The 18,177-nt window shown below is 50.1% G+C and overlaps 1 protein-coding gene across 4 annotated transcripts in view; it reads left to right on the top strand.

Moving 5' to 3' along the window:
- The window catches only part of PC (pyruvate carboxylase), a 230,986-nt gene that overhangs the window by 8,240 nt on the left and 204,569 nt on the right, over positions 1-18,177 (top strand). For 2 of the 4 annotated variants that reach the window (XM_074957841.1, XM_074957843.1), the window contains exon 2: positions 4,052-4,202. The exons of the other annotated variants lie outside the window; for them this stretch is intronic. The gene's annotated coding sequence lies outside the window, so the exon portion shown is untranslated. The remainder of the gene's footprint in view (positions 1-4,051; positions 4,203-18,177) is intronic. 4 annotated transcript variants of the gene reach the window in all.

Here is an 18,177-nt window from a genome sequence, read left to right as displayed (position 1 = left end):
TGCTAAAAGCAATCTCCGAAGAGCCACATGCCATTGTAGGCAGTCTCATTGTACCATCCTCTCCACAAACTTATCAAGCTCAGTATTGAAACAAGTTTAATTTTTTTGCCCCCGCTACTCCTCTTGGAAGGCTATTCCAGAACTTTACTCCTCTGACGGTTAGAAACCTGGTCTAGTTTCTAGCTCAAACTTATCAGTGGCCTTTTTATATCCTTTTTGTGTATGCCATCATTGGCCCTTAAATAACTCCTCTCCCTCCCTGGTGTTTATCCCTCTGATGTATTTATAGAGAGCAATCATATCTCCCCTCAGCCTTCGTTTGGTTAAACTTAACAAATCAAGTTCCTTACCTCTCCTCTTGTAAGGTAGGTTCTCCATTCCTCTGATCTTCCTAGTAGCCCTTCTCTGCACCTGTTCCAGTTTGAATTCATTGTTCTTAAACATGGTCTCAGCAGTGCCTTGTATAATGGCACTAACACTTCCCTATCTCGACTGGGAATACCTTGCCTTACGCATCCTAGGATTGCATTAGCCTTTTTCGCAGCTGCATCACATTGATGGCTTGTAGTCATGCTTTGATTGACCAATATATTCAGCTCTTTTTCCTCCTCTGTTGCTTCCAACTGATACGTCCCCAGCTTATAGCAAAAATTCTTGTTGTTAGGCCCTAAGTCAGGGGTGAGCAAACTTTTTGGCCCGAGGGCCACATCTGGGTGGGGAAATAGCATGCAGCGCCATGAATTTAGAGCTGGGGCAGGGGTTGGGGTGTGGGAAGAGGTGTGGGGTGCAGCAGGGGGCTCAGGGCAGGGGGTTGGGGGGCAAGAGGGGTGCGGCGGGGGCTCAGGGCAGGGAACTGGGGGGCAGGGTGCAGGAGGGGTTTGGGGTGTGGGCTCCAGGATGGCAGCAGTGCGCAGCGGAGCTCAGGCAGGCTCCCTGCCTGACCGGGCCACGTGTCGCTCCTGGAAGCGGCTAGCACCACGTTCCTGCAGCCCCTGGGGGAGGGGGGGTAGAGGGCTCAGTGCGCTGCCCTCGCTCGTGGGTACCTTCCCCAAAGCTCCCACTGGCTGCGGTTCCCCATTCCCGGCCAATGGGGGTTGTGGGGGACGGTGCCTTCAGGCGAGGGCAGCGCCCGGAGACCTTTGCCTCCCCCGCCACCCCGGGGCTGCAGGGACGTGGTGCCGGCTGCTTCTGGGAGTGGTGTGGGGCCCGCGGCGCCATGGGGGTGGCAATCCCACAGGCTGGATCCAAAGCCCTGACTGGCCGGATCCGGCCCGCCGGCCATAGTTTGCCCACCCCTACCCTAAGTGCATGACTTGCACTATTCAAATTCATTGCATTTCTATTACTCCAATTTTCAAGGTCATCCAAATCTTCTTGTATGGTATTCTGGTCCTCCTCTGTATTGGCAACACCTCCCAACTTTGTCATCCGCAAATTTTATTAGCGCACGTCCATTTTTTATGCCAAGGTCATTCATGAAAAAGTGAACTAAGATTGGTCCCAAGATCAATCCCTGAGGAACTCCACTAGTAACCTCCCTCTAACCTAACAGTTCACCTTTCACTATGACCTGTTGTAGTCTCCCCTTCAACCAGTTCCTTATCCATCTTTCGATTCTCGTATTAATCCCCGTCTTCTCCAGTTTAACTAATAATTATGCCCCGTAAGGTAGAGCAGAGCTGTTATCCCCATTTTACAGATGGGCAAATTGAGGCACAGAGAGACTAAGAGACATGCTCAAGATCTCTGGTGGAGCAAGGAATTGAACCTAGGTCTCCTAAGTCTCTCACTAGCACCCTTACCCCACTGTACCTCCATCTTCTCCTTCATCTTTTAAGTCTTTGGAGCAGGTACTGTCTTTTACCATGTGTTTGGGTTCTGCCCAGAACAATGGGCCCCCCATCCCAGTTTCAGCCAGGGGGATCTGTGTGGCACATTGCACAGTGGAGGATTCCCCTGAACTCCAAAGGGTCTATGTTGTCCCCAGCATGATGGGCTCCCCGTCAGTTTCCATTGGGGTCTGTCAAGTGTCCAAGATGATGGAAAGCCCCCAATCTCAGTTTGCGGGGCTCTGTGTAGTGTCTAGCATGATGGAGAGCCCCCCCAGTCTTTGTCAGGGTCAGCGTGACACCCAGCACCCGGGGGGTGAGGGGCCCTGATCTTGGTTGGGGACTGTGCACACCCAGTGGGGGCCCCAGCTCAGCTGGTTTCCAGATACTACTACAATACAAACGTTAATATTGGTGCATCTGTTTGTAATTTGTACTACGTAACTGGCTCTGTCTCCTAACATAACATTACAAAGGGACCCGAGTGTCTCATGGTCTTTGTCTGTATTGGGTAAAGGCAATATTAAATGTAACCACTAGCTTCAGTGCAGTGCTAGGGCTGGTAGTGTAAAAAGTCAAGCTCTCCTGGATTTTGAAGGGACCATTCTGGCCATCCAGTCTGACCTCCTGCATAACACAGGCCTGAGAATGGCCCCCCCCAGCCACTTCTGCCTCCAGCCCAGCTTGGTGGTTGAGCCAGAGTGGATCTTTTTAGTGAGATGTGCAGTCTTGAACTATAGACTCCAAGTGATGGAGAATCCACCCCCTCGCTGGGTCAGCTGTTCCAATGATTAATCCCCCTCCGTGATAAAAATCTGTGCCTTATTTCTAGTCTGAATATAACAAAAATGTCCAGAGTTGTTTCAATAAATACTGAAATGAGATAAAACCTCATGCTTCAGGCCGTAAGCTGATTTCTAATTTTCAGAAGTAAAGAGGAAACTTTTTTTCCTTGGGCAGTTTATCCTGTAAGCGTGGGGTTCCTCCCACACATGTGGTGCTGGCCGCTGTTAGAGACAGGAGGCTGGACAACATGGACCTTCAGTCTGACCCAGTGATTCCTATGTTCTGAAGGGCAAACGCTTATTGCCACTGTTTTCTCAATCATTCAGTGACAATTTGATCAGCTCTAATCAGTTCTGTCCAGTTTCTTATACCCCACTATTGCTGTAGTATGTGAGTGCCTTCCAGCAGAGCTACAGTGATTGCAGCTACACCCCTGTCAGGTGTTTGTTCTCTCTTCCTTTCTCCCAGGGGGAGAAGCATGGTTCAGAGGAATGTCTTGTTTTGGTAGGTGAGGGGTCTTGGATTTTTTAAATATACATATTTGTTAGAGAAGGCAAAGTCAAAGAACTGTTCCTGGCTGTTGGAATGGAAGGTGGGGAGGTTTGTAATGGTCCTTAGTCCTGGAGAAGTTCATTCCACAGCATCAGACCTGTCTCTGAGCTCTGTCTCCTGCACGGGCGAGCTTTACCCTTCTTGTAGAGAGCTCCTTTGTGCCAGAGGAGCAGAGTTGTTAACTGTGGTCTTCATCGCGGCTCCTTTAAATACCTTGGGCCTGGACCACGGAGTGCCTTGCAGATAAAGACTGAGACTTTGCTCTTGGTTAGAAATTCTGCAGGAGGCCAGTGTAAGGTGTGGAGGATGGTGCTGATGTGCGTGTGGTAGCCTGAATGGCTGGCGAAATGTGCTGTGGCAGTTTTCTGTACTTGAAGTTTCCTAAGCTCTGAAGGTTTCGTGCCCAGGTATGTCGCGTTGCTGGAGTCCAACTGAGAAGTGACAAAGGGGGGAATAACTGAGTCCAGGATGGGATGGAGTCTCCTAGCTAACTGGAGATGGTAGAAAGCATTACTCGTGGAGGATCTCAGCCTATTTGGAGAGGGTAAGCACATCTGTTTCACCTGTATCTTGAGCTCTGCCAGCCTCTGTGGAAGATGCGGGCTTCAACTTACTCTCTCCACTTACAAAACCAGGATCAAGGCATCAATCGAGCAAGGCAGCTCTGAGCACGCAGTCCTCAGCAAAGAGATTATTATGGCTGGTAGGCAAGTCTGATCTCTGATTGCAAGAGGGATTCCACATGGTGGTAGCACCAGCCACTCTGTTAAGGCAGTTCATTTTCTCCTTCCAAGAGCGCTGGATTTGGTTGTTGCCGACTGCATGAAAAATATGGTGCTGCTTTGGAAAGTAACTATTTAAATAGCACCCTTCTTGCTCAACAGGTCTGCAATCGCTTGCTGAGCCAAATTCCCTCTCTCTGTGTTGCCAAGGGCATGGTGTGCAGGCAATGCGAAGGAAGTCGCTGAGGGCAGAGTCCGGGCTGCTCAATTTCTCTCTTCCTGGGCAGGATGTGTGAGTGACTCAGATCCTGGGGTGAGTTTGCCGTTCAAAAAAATCCAAACCATCTTGTAAACTGAGCACATTTAATTTGGAGAAAGTGAAACCAATATGAACCTTGAAGAGAGCTCCATGCAGGGTGCATAGAAGAGCAACAAAGCTGATTTGAGGGCTGGAAAAAATGCCTTGCGGTGAGAGACTCAGGGAGCTCAGTCTATTTAGCGTCTCAAAAAGATGATCAAGGGGTGACTTGATTATGGTGCTTAAGTACCTTCACAGAGAGAACATACTGTGTAGTAAAGGACTCCATAACCTAGCAGAGAAAGGCAGAACAGGAACCAATAAATCTGTGTTTGCACAGCACTTAGCACAATGGGGTCCTGGTTCATGACCAGCACGATGGTAATAAAAACAACAATAATAATAATGACGAAAGTCAAAGCCAGATTCAGTCAAAAGAAAAATAAGGTATTTTTTTGTAACAGTGCAGGTGACTTTCCATTGGAACAAACTCCCAAGGGAAGGGATGGATTCTCCGTCTCTTGGTATCTGCAAATCCAGACTGGATGCTCTTCAGGAAGATGCTTTAGAGAAACACAAGATATTGGGCTCCATACAGGGTAACTGGGTCTTGTGCTATATAGGAGGTCAGACTAGATTACATTGTCTAATGGTCCCTTTTGGCCTTAAAAATCTATGAATTTATTTAACTGCCAAGACAGCCACTCTCCTCTGTTATGACCAGCTGCGGGAGATGTGGTGACCAAGGATCCCAGGGGATCTGGCTGGGGAAAGAGCTTCCGGGGAGAGTGGAGAAATCCAGAGTGTGATCTCCTTCAGGAAATGCTGCCCTAGCCTTCCTATTTGCTTAACGCTTTTCCATCAGAACGAGAATGGCAGTCCAACTGGCTGCAGCGGACATCTGAGATGGGCCTCTTCCATAAAGCTGCCCAGTGCTCTACTCATGTGATTTTGAGTCCTGCACCTTCCTACACTGTTCTGTCTTGCCCCGTCTTGTTTAATCCAGTGCCCCCACTCTCCCCAGCATGGAGACACTGCTTTTAGCTTTCACACCAGTAGGAACATCTTGTTCCACGTGCGATGGCAGAGAATGTTTTTGATCTTGCCGCTGGCACCGTCTTGATTCATGTCCTTGCAAGAACCGTAGCTGATGAGTAACCCTGAAATGCACCCCTTGCAGCGAGGCTGGTGAAGTGGGTCCTTGCACGGAAACATGGCCTTCAGCTGTGGTGTGTGCGAATGAAGGATCTTAATGATCTTTGTTTTTATGAATGGCTTCCCTAGGGGCTTGCCCTCACTGAAAGGTTGAGATTCCCCGCTCAGAACCAAGAGGAGAACCCGGTCCCTTGCTCTAACCACTCGATAAATGTTGCCCACAGTTCCACGATGTAGCCACAACCCTTGCGTTGTGTTCAAAGATCCAAGCCATGGAGCCCTCTGATCTCAGCACTCAAGTCCTTGGCAGCTGCTCAGGTCCAAAGGGGCAGTCCTCCAAGGGAGGAAGGGTGGCCCAGTGGTTAGGGCACTAACTTCTGACTTGGGAGATCCAGGTTTAGGTTCCTGCTCCATCACAGACCTCCTTTGTGACCCGGGACAAGTCACTGAGCCGCTCTATGCCTCAGTTTCCCCATCTGTAAAATGGGGATAACAGCGCTGCTCTATCTCACGGGCGGCAAGGATAAATGCATTAAAGACTTTCAGGTGCTCAGATACTAGAGTAATGAGGGCTGTGTAAGTTCCTTAGGTAGATAGCTATATCTGTTACGCAAGGGGCAGCTCCCTCGCTCCCCCCTGGAGCGATTGGCTCAGGCTCTGTGCAGGTGTTGCTGCGTTGGTTACACAAGGGGCAGTTCCCCGCCCCCCCACCCCGAGCAGTTTGGCTCAGGTTATCTGCCATCCCAGACAAGCTGAGATCTGTTTCATTTTAGAACTCTGCTTTCTTTGAATAGCTGGCCATTTTTTGGTTACTAATTGGGTTGCCTGCATGACTGAGCATGGAGAACAGCGTACGCTACTTGGCAGTGTAAAGGAAGGACCCTGTGATTGGGAGGGAGGGCTGTTTATCAAGCCACCAAGACTTGAGACACTGTACTGGTAAGAGGTCAAGGGCTTGAAAATTATTGCAGATTTACACAGGCAATCTGGCAACGCAATGAATATTCAGCAGGTCTCCAGTGAGGACCTCAATATTGCCGGTGTGTAGAGCCCTGCAAATCTGCTGCTATCCGTGGACCATGTTTGCGGATCAGATGCAGGTACAAATTTTGTATCCCCGCAGGGCTCTACCAATGTGTTCAAAAAATCAGCGCTTGAGCACGACCATAGTGTGAGACTGGCTTAAAAATCAGGAGATTTTAACAAACATTGGGGTCTTTGTCCTCTGGTTTCTGAGTCTTTAGGGGGCAGCTGTGTCACGGTTTCAAGTTTTTCCCTTGGAACTGTGAAGGGTGGTATCTTCTCTTTTCATTTAAAAAAAAAAAAAAGTTGACATTCTAACTAACCCCATCATGTGATGCCGGGAGCCTGAGGCTTTATGAAAAATGGCAAATATTGCGAGACTTTTGATAAAATCACGGGGGTTGGCGATGCTGCCATAGCGTCAGCATTTAGATCTATTCAGGGAAATTGACTGTTGCAGAATAGCTTCCGCTAGGGCTGCTGATTGAAGAGTGCCTTTCTCTGGTTTAGTGTAGCGGACTAGGGGCAGAGAGCAGTTCTTCGGCTGATCAGGGGAATGGAGAGCTGATCTTGTTAGAGGAGACTGAAAGAGCCAGGCTTGTTTAGCCTGGTCAGGTGAAGGCTGAGAATGGATCTGGTTGCTCCTTCTCTAAATACATGGGGGGAGAACTCCAGGGAGGGAGAAGAGCTATTGAAGCTAAAGGACAATGTCACCACAAGAACCAGTGTGGCTAAATTGGTCAGGAATCAGCTGAGGCCGTTAAGGAAGGTTTTAGCCATCAGAGGAGGGAGGTTCTGGAACAGCCTCCCCATAGCAGCAGTTGAGAACAAACACCCCAGTTAGTTTGTAGATGGAGCTGGATACGTTTCTGCCAGGATCCTAAGCGGGAGTTGGCTGCGATAGCAGGGACTGGATATGATAATCTAGGAGGTCCCTTCTTGTGTAATCCACTTTGAATTTGGAGTCAGCTAAACAGGAAAAAGGAACGTCTGTTCAGAGTAAGTGTCCGCACGGGGGCTATTTTGGAATAGCTGTTGTGGTTTAAGCTCACACTCTACCTTATTCTACGCTACAGGCTTTCGGTGGCACTACTCAGTCAGACCGCTCCCTTGACCATTGGCAGAAGTACTTAGGGAAGGCCTGTCCTAAGTTACAGGAACAGAACTAGTTTATATTCTCCAAGCAAAGCCCAGATCCGCTGCCTCTCGGTTTGGTTCTTCCAGTCCGACCCTTCCTTTCCAAACAGGTCTGGGCTTTCCCCCAGGAGAGCGAGATAGCTGTAGTCATTCTGGCATGGTCTGTTTCCGATCCTTCAAGGTCAGCTGTTAAGCGAGTACTAGAGGAGGCCCGCACAAGAGAGTTCTAGCATAGCTGTGCCTCTTGCGGGGGAGATTGGCTTGTGCTTTTTGGGTTTGGGCAACATTCCTATGCCAGCAAAAGCCCTGGGGGTAGGTGCAGTAATCACGGCAAACTAAGCTGGGATGGCTTACTTCACTGCTCGACCTTGGGGGTTTTCTCCCTCCTGTGCAGCATGGGGCACAGGTGGCCTGCTGAGATCCCCTGGGCATGGCTCATCTCAGCAATTCCCTGCCAGCGCAGGGGCTTCGGGCATTGATGGTCTCTCCTGTTCCCTGCTTGGTGCTCACAGCAGTTTAGCCACCTGAGGGCTGAAATACTTTAATGTAACCTCACTTTAGTCTTTGGGCTTAATATAGGTGTAAGTGGGTGAAATGTACTGGCCTGTGCCCTAGAGGTCAGAATAGATTTTAATGGTCCCTTCTGACCTTAAACTCTATGAAACCTCTTGAAACACACACTCCAGTATGTTCAGGGTTATCATCAATATGCTTACGATGAAGGTAAAGTTTTGACTTGGAATAAGGCCATCAAAATGAAAAGGCTGAGGAAACACTGCTCTAGATTGCATCTCATAGACCAGAGAATTTCACCCACGGATTCTTGCACTGCACCCAAATCCTTCTCTTCCTTCAGGGTTAACGTGCTTCAAAAATAGGTGGCTATATCCCCATTAGTCATCATTTAGTTAAGCTACATGCACTTGGTTCCTCTTTCTTTCTCACCGTGATTAGCAATTGCTCCAGGCCTTGAATTCCATCTTAACACACACAGGGCTGATCTCTTCAAAAGCTGCCAGAGGAATTCGGAAACCCAGTTCCCGTTTAAAATTAATAGGAATTGGGCATCAGAAATCCCAAGTAGGTATATGTAGCTGGAGGATATTTCACTGTCTCTTTGGCAGCCTCATCATGTGGATTTTTCTCCACAAAGATCCCATGAGGCCTTGCCCCTGTGGGACAGGGACTATCTTTGTATTCTGTGTTTGAGCAGTACCTAGCAAAGTGGGGTGGTGATCCATGTTTAAGACCCCTATTTACTATCCCAGTGCAAACTACTGGTGATGATTCTGGGGAGCTGAGCATTGTGAGCGAGGTACCCAGAGGGTATTGCCATTGAAAACTGTTTAGGCTAGTATGGAAACTTATACCAGTTTTACTTTATAGAGCCCCCCGCTACTGTGTGCCTCACAACTTTTATTATATTTATCCTCACAACACTCCATGTGCGAGGGAATTATTCCCATTTTACAGATGGGAAGATGAGGCACAAAGAGCCTGAGTCAACCTACATCTATTTTTAAACCAATATAGAGTCATAGGATTTTTAAGAACAGAGGGGACCATTAGAGCATCTAGGATAGCACAGGCCAGAGAATATCACCCAGCTACCCCTGCACTGAGCCCAGCACTTTGCTGCAGAAAGGCAGCCAGATCTTGATTTGAAGATCTAATGAAATGGAGAATCCATCCCTTCCCTTGGGAGTTTGTTCCAATGGTAATCACCTGCAGTGTTAAATCCGTGCCGCCTTTCTAATTTGAGTTTTTCTGGCTTCTACTTCCAGCTGTTGGTTCTTGTTCTTCTGTGAGTGCTTGCTTATGTCCATTCCATTGTAGGTGTGTGTGTTTGCCACATGCACCGGTGCCAGAAGTTTTCCCCTCAGTGGTATCCATAGGAGACCAGCTCTGGTGCCCTGTGGAGTGGTGTGCATATGCCATGGTATAAGGGGCACTGCTGGCCCCCCCCACCCTCTGTTCCTTCTTACCACCAGTGAGGGTGCTGGAATGTCTCCTTTTCTTGGCAAGCTTTCTCCTCTCAACTGCTCGTTGCAAACTTTGTTGTATATAGTTTAGATTAGTTCCCTTAGTGTAGTTTAGTGTTAGTTTGTAGTCCCTGATGGGGCATGCCCTGGTCCCTGTGCTTCAAACCATGTGACTGTTGCACATAGAAAACCTATGCCAGTCAGTGACCACCGCAGTAGCTGTTTGAGGTGCTTGGGGGAAACCCACGTTAGTGACAAGTGTCAGACTTGTAAAAGTTTTAAACCTCGGACCAAAAAGGAGCGGTACATTCCCCTCTGAGCACTCCTTATGGAGTCCGCACTTACACCGGCCCCAGAGCCGTCCAGATCGGATTCCACTCCCGGCACCGTGGCTTCGGTGCGGAGTGCGCCGCCAGTGCTGACTGTGGACTGGTGTTGATCCTCCTCCTGGTACCGGCTAGAAAGCAAAGAAAGGCTGGGAGGGGAGGGCCGGAGGAAAGCAAAGACCTGCGAAGGGCAGCTCTTCACCTCAGATGGAGGTCAGGCCGCAGCTCCCGCTGAGCGGGCTAGCCCATTCCAGGGCTCACCTGCCACCTTGGGAAGCAGCAGAAACATTCGGCACCCGGCGATGCCATGCACACTGGAGACCTTTCAGGCCACAAAGGACATTTTGTCCCTACCGGTGCTGCCCACACCAGCCACGGGGGTACCCCACTCCAGGGGAAATCCTGCCTTGGACCCTTCCAACGGTCCCCATCAGTGTGGCACTGCTCCTCACCACAGAGAGTGCCCTGCCAGCGCTCGCCTGTGCAGAGCCACCATGCCCCAGACACGGGGCGGCCCACCCATCAGAGTCCCTGGCGCTGGTCCCCAGACTCCGAGCAGCACTCCTGGGGCTTGAGGAGACGATCACCAGTGGAATGGTGCAGACCCGCAGGGGTCCCACTGAACTGGTGCCAGGAACGTCTGAGCCGCTCTCCCAGTGCGTGGCACTGCTCCAGCGGTTCGACCCACCGGTCCAGGGAACTCTGTTACCAGTCACTGGAACGCAGGTATGGTTCACCACGGGTGCGCCGATGATCCCCAGTACAGTGGCCTACTCTTTCCCGTTCCCGCTCGATGGACCACTCGCTAAGCGTCAGGTGTAAATTGCCGGGTTATCGTTGATGATCTGCTGAATGCCACCACCAGGTGGCAGGATCACAGCGCCGAGGGTCACCGCCCTGGTGCAAATCCTCAGCGGAGTTCCAGAGTTGGCACCGATGGGCCCAGGGTAGACAGACGGCCTTGGCACCATCCTGGTCCCCCGGACGCGGATCTTCCTCCTTGGGCTTCAACAGCGAAGAGGAGTCCCTACAAGTGGGTCAGGGCCACCCTGTGACTGTTGCAGAAAATCTATGCCTATCAGAGGCACCGGCATTCTCCACAGCACCTCCCGGTGCAGCATGGACTCAGGGCCAGTGGCCTGCCCCCTGGCACTTCTGGAATCCCTGGGGGTTTTCACAGCCCTCCCGGGAGCATAGGTCGGTCTCGGGCATCGGACAAGCGGTCAGCGACGGTCTCCACCCACCCCCTGACACAGATGTGACCCTAAAGCAGACCCCTCAGAGTCACCTGGCTGCGGCAGAGGTGCCCATGCAGGAGGCGATGGAGGTGGCAGAACCTCTGGTGCCCACTGTCTCTTCATCCTCGCCTGAGGAGGCGATTGCGGGACTCTCTCCCCCAGTCCCTCAGGATGATACCAAGGCTCATCAAGAGCTCTTAAAGAGGGTCACCTCAAACCTGGGGCTTTAAGCCGAGGAGTTGGTGGAGCCCTCAGACTCCCTCTTCGACGTGCTAAGTTCAGTGGCCCCTGCCAGGGTGGCATTGCATGTGCATGACGGAGTGGCAAAAATTACTAATACTTTGTGGCAGATGCCTTTGTCACTGCCCCCCATTTCCAAGCGGGCAGTGTGTAAATACTGCATCCCTGGTAAGGGGGACGGCTATTTGTACACACATCCTGCCCCAAGCTCTCTGGTTGTGTCCGCCGTCCATGAGCATGACAGACAGGACCAACCAGGTGCGAAACCCAAAAACAAAGAGGCTTGATCTCTTTGGAAGAAAAGTTTATTCAACTTCCAGCCTCCAACTGCGAGTGATCAACCACCAGGTCTTACTTGGCTGCTATGATTTTAATTTTTGGCAGTCCCTGACCAAGTTCTTGGACTCGCTGCCCGAGGAACCCAGGAAGGAGTTCCTGGCTATTTCTGAGGAAGACAAAGCGGTGGCAAGGGCAGCCCTCCATGCAGCCTCAGATGCAGCAGACTCTACAGCCCGAACCATGGCCTCGGCCATCTCCATGAGGCGGGCGTCCTGGTTACGGTTGTAGGGCTTTACAATGGAGGTTCAGCAGTCCATCCAAGAACTTCCGTTTGATGGCCTGGTGCTGTTCTCTGAGCAAAGACACAAAACTGCATGGTCTGAAAGACTCCAGGGCAACCCTGCGTACTCTGAGCCTGTACACCCCAGGGCCGGCAAGGAAACGATTCAAGCCACAACAGACCCAGAGGTTTGGAAGTCAATCTCGGTTGGAGCCTTACCGTAAGAAGGGCAAGGCCTAAAAGCACCGGCAAGGCCACCAGCCAGCATCCTCTTCTCATTCAAGCTCCACCTGTAGCCAACAGAGTGGTAAGTAGGCGTTTTGAGGGAGCACTCGAGGGTGACCTTCCAGCCTGGATTCTGGATTCTGTTCCCCCGTTTATTTTCCAACCGCCTGTCCCCCCCTTCCTCCCTGCCTGGGCCTCTATAACATTGGACCGGTGGTTCCTTAGCACAGTAGCAGGGGGAGATACCCTCCCCGTTTATTTCTGTCTCCCACCTGCCCGTCTCCGTCCCTCTTCAGGGACCTTTCTCATGAGCATCTGCTAGCACAGGAGGTGCAGGGCCTTCTGCAGGTGGGAGCCGTGGAAGAAGTCCTGCTGCATTTAAGGGGCAAAGGGTTTTACTCCCTGTATTTTTTAATCCCAAAGGCCAAGGGGGGTCTGCAGCCCACCTTAGACCTGCAAGGCCTCAACAGATGTCTCAAGAAGTTGAAGTTTTGCATGGTCTCCCTGGCCTCCATCAACCCTTCCCCCCCTCTGGGAGACTGATACGCTGCCCTCGATTTTAAAGGATGCTTACTTTCATATATCAATATTCCACAGGCACAGACGTTTTCGGTGCTTCACGGTGAGGATCGCTCACTATCAATTTGCAGTGCTCCCTTTCAGCCTTGCAACAGCCCCGAGGTTGTTCATCTAGTGCATGTTGGTGATGGCGGCTTACCTCAGACATTGGGGTATCCAGATTGACCCGTACCTCAACGACTGGCTCATCAAGGGCCGCTCCAGGACTTAGGTCCAGTGCAGTGTCACCGTGCTGCAAGCCACATGCCAAGCCCTTGGCCTGTTGATTAACATTGATTTTTTTGCTTGTTTAACTCTTTCCTTTGGACCGGGATTATCGAAGTATTCTATTCTACTTGGGCCAGGGCTTTTCTGCTGCAGAACAGATTCAGGACAATGTCGGATCTCATTGCCAGCATCTCTGCACTCCATGTCCCGGGTGTGCCTCAGACTACTGGGGCACGTGGCAGCGTGCACTTACATCGTTCGCCATGCAAGACTCAGAATGCAGCCTCTTCAGTTGTGGATTATGACAGTCTATTCCTGAGGATCACCTGGACAAGGTCATCACGATCCTGCCGAAAGTACTTACCTGTCTGCAGTGGTGGACCGACCCAAGGGTGGTGCTGGAAGGAGTGCCATTTGAGAGTCCATGGCCCATGGTCTCCCTGATATCGGATGCCTCAGACCTCGGTTAGGGAACAGATCTCGGTGTGCTGTGGACCCAGGCAACGTGGTTTCCAGAGGAGCTGGCGTTACATATAAATGTCAGGGAGCTCAGAGCCATCTGCCTAGCCTGTGGTGTCTTCCTGCCACAGTTGTCCAGTTGAGTAGTGCAGATGTTGACGGACAACATGGCCTCGATGTTCTATGTCAACAGGCAAGGGAGAGCTGGTCGTCGGTGCTCTGTCAGGAAGCACTTTGCCTGTGGGACTTTTGCATCCAGTATGTGATCCACCTAGAAGCTTCGCATCTCCCCGGCATCTGGAACATGCTGGCTGATCGCCTCAGCAGGTCCTTTTTCTCTCCCCATGAGTGGTCGCTCCACTCAGAGGTTGTCCGGGCGCTCTTCCAGAAATGGGGGGCTCCCCGAGTTGACCTGTTTGCCACCAGACAGAACAGAAAGTGTCATCGGAGCGACTTACCTGGAAAAGTGGAAGCGTTTCTCCTGCTGGGTGTCAGTGTAGCATCTCCCTGACCTGGTTGTCTCTGCAGTCCATCCTGGATTACCTGCTCCATCTAAAGCACCACGGTCTCGCACTTTCTTCCATCAAGGTACACTTGGCAGCCATATCGGCCTTCCACCCGCGTGTCCAGGGCAAATTGATGTTCTCGCATGAGATGTCTGTCCAGTTCCTAAAAGGCCTTGAAAGGCTCTTCCTGCCGGTCCGGGACCCGGTTCCACAATGGGACCTCAACCTGGCCCTCTCTAGGCTCATGGGCCTGCCCCTTGAGCCTATGGCTTGTGGTTCCATTTCCCATCTGTCATGGAAAGTTGCTTTCCTTGTAGCCATTACCTCGGCGAGGTGCATGTCCGAGATTTAAGGCCCTCACTTCACAGCCTCCATATACGGTATTCTAAAAGGACAAGGTCCAGCTGTGATCTCATCTGGCTTTCCTGCCTAAGGTGTTGTCCCCTTTTCATGTCAACCTGGATATCTTCCTCCTGGTGTTCTGTCCGAAGCTGCACTCGACCAATGAGGAGATGTCCGGCACGCCCTAGCATTCTACCTGGAGTGCACCAAGCCCTTCTGCAGGTCAACCCAGCTATTTATCATAACAGCAGACAGGATGAACGGTCTCCCAGTGTCCTTGCAGAGGATCTCGAATTGGATCACCACGTGCATCCGGACCTGCTATGAGCTGGCTCGGGCCGAGCCGCTGCCTATAGTGAAGGGCTCAAGCATCCTTGGCAGCCTTCTTTGGGCATGTCCCTATCCAGGGCATCTGCAGGGCTGTGATGTGGTCTTTGGTACACACGTTCACTACGCATCACTCAGCAAGCAAGAGATGATGCTGGATTTGGCAGACCTGTGTTGCAAGTGACATGTCCATGAACTCCTACTCGCCTCCAGTGTTACTGCTTGGGAGTCCACTACAATGGAATGGACATGAGCAAGCACTCAAAGAAAAGACAGTTCCCTTTTTTCGTAACTGGTGTTCTTCGAGCTGTGTTGCTCATGTCCGTTCTATGACCCGCCCTCCTTCCCCATGGTCAGAGTTTCCGGCAAGAAGGAACTGAGGGTGGGGGGAGCCAGCAGCACCCCTTAACCACGGCATACACGTGCCACTCCAGAGGGTGCCAGAGTTGGTCCCCTATGGATACCTCTGAGGGAAGAACTTCTGGCACTGGTACATGTGGCGAGCACACACACCTAACGTGGAATGGACATGAGCAACACATCTCGAAGAACACCAGTTACGAAAAAAGGGAACTGTCTTTTCTGCCTTCCTCTTCCAGGCTAAAGAGCCTTTAGTAACCAGTAAAAAGGTGCCTGGCATTGATATAGCTTGTTCTGTGTCCCATGTAGGCATAGCTATACCATACAAGCACTTCTGTAGCAATATAACTGCATCCACACTAACAGGGTTGTGCACCAGCAGAGTTAAAGTGGGACAGCTTGTGTGTGTAAACAAGATAGGAACACAGGACTGGAAGCAATCTCCTGGGTTGTTGAGTCCAGTTCCCTGCTATTGCAAGCAACCCCATTGTATCATCCCATTCATAAATTAATCTTAAACCTGGATTAATAGATGCTCAGTTCAGATGGGCCTACTGTGATCATCTAGTCCAGTGGTTCTCTACCTATGGCCCACGGGCCGCTTGCAGCCCAATCAGCGCAGAGCTGCAGCCCATGTGACATCCTCAGGGCCAGGTAGGTAATATTGAATGTGGCCCACAATGGTAAATAGGCTGAGAACCACTGATCTAGTCTGACCTAAAATATTTCACAGGCCATAGGGACTGCCCTGACTTGATTCCTGGTTGAACGAGAGCAGATCTGTTTAAAAAATCCCATTTTGATTTAAAAATCTCCAGTGATGGAGAATCCACCACAACCCTTGATCTGTTATTCTGCTGATTAATTACCCTCACTGATAGCTAGCTGGGTTGTTTGTCCCCCACTCATCCTCCTGGGAGGCTGTTCCAGAACCTCCCTCTCCCGATAGCTAGAAACCTTGTTCTCATTTTCAGTCTTAATTGATTCCTGGGCAGTTTATCCCCAATGGTTCTCATGCCAGCATTGTCCTTTTGCTTCTGTGGCTCTTCTCCCACCCTGAGGTTAACCCTCCAATATACTTAGAGAGAGCAACCAGATCTCCACCCCCCCCTCAGCCTTTGTCTGCTCAGGCTAAACAGCCGAGCTCCTTCAGTCTCCTCTCAGAAGATGGGAGCACCATTCCCTGATAGGGTGACCAGATGTCTCGATTTTATAGGGACAGTCCCGATTTTGGGGTCTTTTTCTTATATAGGCGCCTATTACCCCCCACCTCGTCTCGATTTTCCCCACTTGCTGTCTGGTCACCCTGTTCCCCAATCAGCCTAGGAGCCCTGTTCAGCACCTCAGTCAATTTGGGTTCATCTTTGGTGACCAGAACTGCACACAGTATTCCAGATGAGGTCTGCCCGGTGCCTTGTCCAACGGCATTACTATTTCCCTGTCTCTACTGGAAACATGTTGCCTTGGATCTTAGCCTTTAATTCTCTTGGACACAGATAGGAGCCTGATCACATAAAGTAACTTTGGTTTAATACATATTGCTTTAAAAACCTGTGCAGGTAAACAAATAGAAAACTCATAGTTTGATTTAAACCTGATTTATGTATATGTTTAGCAAAAATTGTTTCCTTACTCAATTAAGCTAAATCAATACAAGCCAAGTCTAAATCGATTTGAAGTGTCTGCACGGGCCCTGTAGAGGGTTAACTAAATTGACTTAAACTGGTGCATATTTGTACACAATGACTCACTCTTGCTGTGTCCAGCAGTGCTCAGTGGAATACCCATCCCCTCCCCCGCATCTGAGTCAGGGACTGCACAGAATCTACCACAGTGGGGGGCCCTGATCTCAGTCAGGTCTCTAGCTGCTACCATGGTGCTAATTAAAAAAATACAACTTTAACCTAAAACTCATTTTGTAGTAAAACCTCTGTTCATCTTCCCCCCCCCCCGCCCCCGTCGCCCAAAATAAAGATGCTTTCAAAACTAAAAACCTTCCACTCCATGTAGTGATGCCTCTACTAGGTATGAGGATGTAGATTTCACTGATAGCAAAACACTGTAGCAGAACCCCACAGTGCTTGGTTTGAGTGGGGTTTTGTGCAAGGTTAGAGAGGGAGGTGCTGTGTTGGTTCTCATGGGTCGTGCCAGCTGACAGCTTGCCAAGTTGCCAGAGTCTCAACTCCTGTGGCTGGTTCGATTTTGAAAGGGAACACATGATGATTGTTTGGGCTCTTTTTTATTTTATTTTTTTGCTAAACAGATTGCTTTTGTAGTCACATGACCTACATGGCTCAAGTTAGAGCTTGATCTTTAATGGATTGCGTGCGGGCAGAATTGGGTTTTATAAAAAAAATTTGTGCAGATACAGTGTCCCATGGGCACTTCTCAAAGACAGATCATCCTCCCGGGCTGTGGTTAGAAAAGGACGGGGTAGTGTCTAGGATTTGAGTAACACCCTTTAAATAGTTCAGGACCCCTTTAGTTGGCCTCCCTGCCCTCTGTTGTAGAAGCCACCAGAACCTAAAGCAGCAGCTGTGTATAAAGGTAGCTATATACAAAAGTACAAGGCTGTCAAAGTTTCCTCCCTACTCTGAACTCTAGGGCACAGATGTGGGGACCCACATGAAAGACCCCCTAAGCTTATTTCTACCAGCTTAGGTTAAAACTTCCCCAAGGCACAAATTCTTTGCCCTTGGAGGGTACGCTGCCACCACCAAGTGATTTAACAAAGAATCAGGGAAAGGACCCCTTGGAGTTCCTATTCCCCCAAAATATCCCCCCAAGCCCTTACAACACCCCCTTTCCTGGGGAGGCTTGAGAATAATATCCTAACCAATTGGTTACAAAGGGATCACAGACTCAAAGCCCTGGGTCTTAGGACAATGGAGAAATCAGTCAGGTTCTTAAAAGAAGGATTTTATTTAAAAATCACCTCTGTAAAATCAGGATGGAAAGTAACTTTACAGGGTAATAAAAGATTCAAAAACACAACAGAACTTCCTCTAGGCTTAGTTTCAAAGTTACAAAATACAGGAATAAACCTCCCTCCAGTAAAGGGAAAAATTCACAAGCAAAACAAAAGATACTCTAACACGCCTTGCCTGGCTTTTACTTACAATTTTTGTAATATGAGAGACTTTTAGGATGGTTTATAGGAGGAAGAGTTTTCTGACCTGATGCTTCTCTGCTTCCCAAGAGAACACACAAAAACAAAGCCTTCTCCCCTCCTACCCCCGCCCAAGATTCGAAAGTATCTTCTTTCCCCCTTTTGGTCAGGTGCCAACCAGGTTATTTGAGCTGCTTAACCCCTTACAGGTAAGGA

This window comes from Natator depressus, chromosome 7, assembly GCF_965152275.1.
Source record: "Natator depressus isolate rNatDep1 chromosome 7, rNatDep2.hap1, whole genome shotgun sequence".
Lineage (NCBI taxonomy): Eukaryota > Metazoa > Chordata > Testudines > Cheloniidae > Natator > Natator depressus.
Note: the sequence above shows the minus strand (reverse complement) of the source record. Positions and strands in the feature narration are given on the sequence as shown.